A 5,239-nucleotide genomic window follows, 5' to 3' on the forward strand; every position below is an offset into this window, starting at 1 on the left:
TGAGGTGTCATGATATCTCCAACTTTCTTTCAAATTGGTCTAGCAAAAAATGTAAGTGTAAGGTCAAGAAAGTATGATAGAAAATCATTAACAATAATTGATTGTATATGAATGATTTTCTTTTTTAAACTTTTTTTTTTTTTTTTTTGAGACGGAGTTTCACTCATGTTACCCAGGCTAGAGTGCAATGGCGCGATCTCGGCTCACCGCAACCTCCGCCTCCTGGGTTCAGGCAATTCTCCTGCCTCAGCCTCCTGAGTAGCTGGGATTACAGGCACGCACCACCATGCCCAGCTAATGTTTTGTATTTTTAGTAGAGACGGGGTTTCACCATGTTGACCAGGATGGTCTCGATCTCTTGACCTCGTGATCCACCCGCCTCGGCCTCCCACAGTGCTGGGATTACAGGCTTGAGCCACCGCGCCCGGCCTTTAAAACTTTTGTAGATTCATAATAAAGGAGGTAGGACGGCATTCTTTATCCTAGTAGGCGGGAGCAAAACCCTCATTCCCAGGTATCTTTTGAAAGTGACCAAGTTTACTGTAAACCCTTCAAGAAATGGAGAAAAACTCATGTTTTTTAAAAAGCGGAAAGAAAAGAGTATATGGTTATAGTAATGAAAAAGCTGTTGTTTTAAGATTATGGTTTTCTCGTATCTCCAAGGCTTGTTGCAGGAACAGAAAGAAAATCTTTGTTGCAAGTAGTATGAATTTTAGTTTGGCACTTCATTATGTTTTCCTTGTTTTTGATGATCTTAGAGCCAAAGGACAAAACAAAGTACAGTTCTTGCCCCAGTCATTGACCTAAAACGAGGAGGTTCCTCAGATGACCGGCAAATTGTGGACACTCCACCGCATGTAGCAGCTGGGCTGAAGGTAAGCCTGTACCTGCCTATGACCTTGGTAGATTTCCTGTTTTCCATGTGGCTTATTTTGCATGTATGTTACTCTTTTTTTTTTTTTGAAGTGCAGTCTCTCTGTGGCCCAGGTAAATTATGTTCTCTTTCTGTCTGTGAGATTGATTCCTTTTTTATTATTATTATTTTCTTTTTTTTTTCTTTTTTGTTTTAAAACGGAGTTTCACTTTTGTTGCCCAGGCTGTAGTGCAATGGCATGATCTCGGCTCACTGCAACCTCCACCTCCCAGGTTCAAACGATTCTCCTGCCTCAGCCTCCTGAGTAGCTGGGATTACAGGCATGGGCCACCATGCCTGGCTAATTTTTGTGTTTTTGTTAGAGACGGGGTTTCACTGTGTTGGTCAGGCCGGTCTTTTCAACTCCTGACCTCTAGATCCGCCCACCTCAGCCTCTCAAAGTTCTGGGATTATAGGGTGAGCCACCGTGCCCAGCCACTCTTAACAGATGGTCTCCTTATTAGGCCTTTGAAACCTAGTCAATGTTATTTTCCACCTAATTTTTACTTTTGTTTTGCCAATTTTAAAATTTATCTGTTTGAAGGAAAATGGTTGTAGAAAAATCAGAAACTAGAGATATGCAGAAAGAAGAATTACCTGCAATCATACACTGCAGAAGTGAAAAACTTTGTTTTTCCATTCTTTGCCTACTCTGCCTTCTGCTAACTTGCTTTTCTTACTTAATACATTGTGACTCTGTGTCAAAAAATACAGGACTGTATGATCATCTTAATGGCTTCCCTGTGTTCCCTTGTGTAGATGGACTATAATTCCTTTAATGCTGGATATATGGGTTTCTCATTCTTCGCTATCATAAACAATGTTAGTGCTTACTGATTTATTGTGGATTAAAACAGAGAAAGGGGTTTGAAAAAAAAAAACCCTCTTCTACCACCTTAACCTTTATGATTCCAGTGATTTTACATATGCTTAAAAATAAACAGATGTGGTCAACTCTATAAATTGGGTTACTGAGGAGGAAGAAGATCTAGAAAAGAATAACTCAAAATAATAGTTAAAACTACACAAAATGAGGTAAAATGAGTGTAATAGATAAACTAGTTAAAATTATACCTACTATTTATGCGTTTATCTTTTCACAGATGGCATTCAAATAACAACTGTGGTCATTTAAACACCACCATACATTGCACAAAACTGCTTGATGAAAAATGACCGAAAGATTAATAATAATGCTATCAAGACAGTTTCTTAGCAAGGTGCACCTGTCTTCCCCACCACTTGTGGGAAGGGCTGCATCAGGCTGGACAGCCCCACAGGCACACTCCTGCCCGTCTTCATTTTGTGTCGGTGTTCTGGCTTGGGCTCCGTCTGCTGTCTGTCCTGCTTGTGTTCTGGGGCTGGCCGAGGCTGCAGCTTACCCTTGAGTTACCCTTTTCTGACCAGGGGAGCGGGTGCTGCTTCTGAGGGCTGGTAGTTCTTCAGGAGGGAAGGCACCCCATGGTAGAGGTGTTTTTTGCTGATTCCTAGTCATTTAACGTTTTCTCCCATAAATTTGATACCTAGTTTTTTCCTATTACATTTAATTAAAAAACTGGTTTATTGTTTCTTCTGTAATTGTGTATTGGTTCTAGTACCTGTAATATTATTCTCCTAATCAGTAAGCATTTTTCCTCCTCGTTAACATAATTTTCATGATCAGTATTTAAGTATAGTCTCATTAAGCGAATGTGTCATAATTTACACAAGTATTTCCTAACTGTAAAACCACCTAGATTTGCTTTTACATTGCCTTTATAAATACCACTCTATTGAATGTCTTTTTGGGTTTTTTGTCTTGCTCTGTCACCAGGCTGGTGTGTAGTGGCTCAATCTTGGCTGACTGCAACCTCCTCCTCCCAGGCTCAAGCAATCCTTCCACCTCAGTCCACTGAGTAGCTAGGACCACAGGCATATGCCACCACACCCAACTGATTTTTTGTAGAGATGAGGTTTTACCATGTTGCCCAGGCTGGTTTTGAACTCCTTACCTCAAACGATCTACCTGCCTTGGCTTACCAAAGTGCTAAGAATAAAGGCATGAGCCACCGTGCCCAGCCCTCTGTGAACATCTTTACAGAGATCTTTTTATGTAGTTAGGCTTATTTTCTTAGATTTCCTGGGGTGGCATTAAGATATCAGCTGTTTTTATAGGCAATCTGTTTTGGCGTTAATTTACTCCGGGCAGTGCATAGTATCACCTTAGGCATGTGAGGGTGAGTAAATTTTTTAAATTGAACAAATCACTTCATTCACTGCAGCATTTAGAAAACAATGAATGATCCATTGTTAGGCTTAGCAGGGTTTATACGTAAAAGTTTTTTTCTTCGAAATTTTGAAGTGTCAGAGAATGAACCTTCATATCGACTGCTCTCTTAGACACATTGCAATAATCGTGTTAGATAAATTGTCAGTTTCTCTCTAAATAATAACTGAAAAGAACTCTCCCTCTGCTTTTGTATTTTTTAAATGTCTTTTATAAAATGCATACAAATACATAACTTTTGAGAGCCCTACATTAAATATGTTTTCCAGTGGTAGGACCTGGGAGGTGATGATAGTTATTTTCCTAATTGTTCTTATTCATTGGATCATAGCATTTCCTGATATTTCATTGAAATGAAGTGTTTGTTTTGCAGGGCAAAATGTCAAACCGAACTGTGAAACACAGGAGCTGTTAAGATTTATGTGTGTTAATGTGGTGTGTAAGCTGAGTTGATCTTACCAATTTTGTGTTCGAGCAGAAAACACATTTACAAACGACCTTCTTGCCTTTGATACAGTTGGGCAGTGTACCTCCTGTAAGAGGTACAGACTGGTTGCTCAAAGACACGAATCTTTGTCATTTTAGATGTGTGTGTGTGTGGTTTTTTATTTTTTTATTTATTTTTTATTTTTAAAAAGCATTAATCTTAACCTGTGCTTGTTTGAGGTGTCTTTGAAAACCAGAGAGGTCATCTTATTGTTACAGATAGTAAGGAAGAAGTATGCTAAGGAAATTAACAGGAGAAAGTGTGGAGGTTTAGGAAAGTTGGGTCAGGGCTTCCAGCACCATGTGTAGAACGAGACTGCTAGCCTAGGGTAAAGTTCTGTGTCTGCTCATGTGTTTCCTAGCTTACCAGCTGTGTGCTACCTGTCTTGTTTTGCTGATTCTTTGTCACGGCTTCCTCTTTTCTTTGAAAGAGTAGATCAAGTTTCTAAATGTATAGATGAGAAAACCTGATATGTTATCATCTAAACCTGATTTTAGTGGACCTTAAAAAAATTATGATGCTGGGAAGGAAATTACATCCCCTTGTGTCAAAACCAGTGCCTGAAATGCAGCCTATCTGGGAAGGGACGTGTGTTCAGAGGATTAAGAAGACCAAGAAGATGCTTTCTAAGGACTCCATGTAATCAGAATCTGAAGTTCTATTAAAATGATGACTGCAAGAATGATTGTGGTGTTCATAGTTGTTTTGTTTTTTAAGTTGTCACAGAGATCTATAAAAACAAGTATTTGGTGCTTTACTATAAATATTCTAACTTTTGTTTATTCAAAGCACTAGTATCTTTCATTGTAACTGGTGGTGCCTTATTTAGGAATTCCAGGAAAAATGCCATAGGGTATGATAGAAATAGTGCTAATCTAAGAGGTGACATTTTGTGTCCTGTTTCTGCTGCCACCTGACTAGACATGTGGCCTTGGCTAGAATTTGTTTTCTTTGTCTATAAAACAAAGGATGGGACAAGATGATGCTCAAGGCCCTTTTCTCTCCCATATGCTTTGACCTTAATTCTGTGAGTAAACTTGTAAGATATAAAGATGATTTTTACTGCTGTTTTCACTTTCCTCAGGATCCTGTTCCCAGTGGGTTTTCTGCAGGGGAAGTTCTGATTCCCTTAGCTGACGAATATGATCCTATGTTTCCTAATGATTATGAGAAAGTAGTGAAGCGCCAAAGAGAGGAACGACAGAGACAGCGGGAGCTGGAACGACAAAAGGAAATAGAAGAAAGGGAAAAGTAAGGCCTTCTTTGGATTTGGGAATATTTTACACTTGAAATGTTCATCAACATGTTAATGAATGAACTTCGCTGCTGTCTGTCAGGTGAAGATAATTGACATGGCTAATCAGAGCAGTCAATATGAGGAATCTGTTTTACGATTTATAGCTGTTACATCTCAAAATCACAGCAAACTGCACGTGTAGACTGAAGACCTAAAGTGTATATTTTGAGTGCGTTGTTAGAAAAATAACTTATAGGCCAGGTGTGGTGGCTCACGCATGTAATCCCAGCACCGTGGGAGTCCAAGGTGGGTGGATCATGAGGTCAGGAGTTCAAG

At 39.4% G+C, this 5,239-nt stretch overlaps 1 long non-coding RNA gene across 1 annotated transcript; it reads left to right on the forward strand.

The window, feature by feature from the left end:
* The first annotated feature begins 449 nt into the window (after positions 1-449).
* On the forward strand, positions 450-4,917 carry LOC116546836. The gene is made up of 2 exons (XR_004266857.1): positions 450-875; positions 4,751-4,917. It is a non-coding gene; the product is annotated as an uncharacterized LOC116546836 (long non-coding RNA).
* The last annotated feature ends 322 nt before the right edge of the window (positions 4,918-5,239 follow it).

The sequence above is a fragment of the Sapajus apella genome, unplaced genomic scaffold (assembly GCF_009761245.1).
Source record: "Sapajus apella isolate SASKATOON/1434 unplaced genomic scaffold, GSC_monkey_1.0 scaffold1494, whole genome shotgun sequence".
Classification (NCBI taxonomy): domain Eukaryota; kingdom Metazoa; phylum Chordata; class Mammalia; order Primates; family Cebidae; genus Sapajus; species Sapajus apella.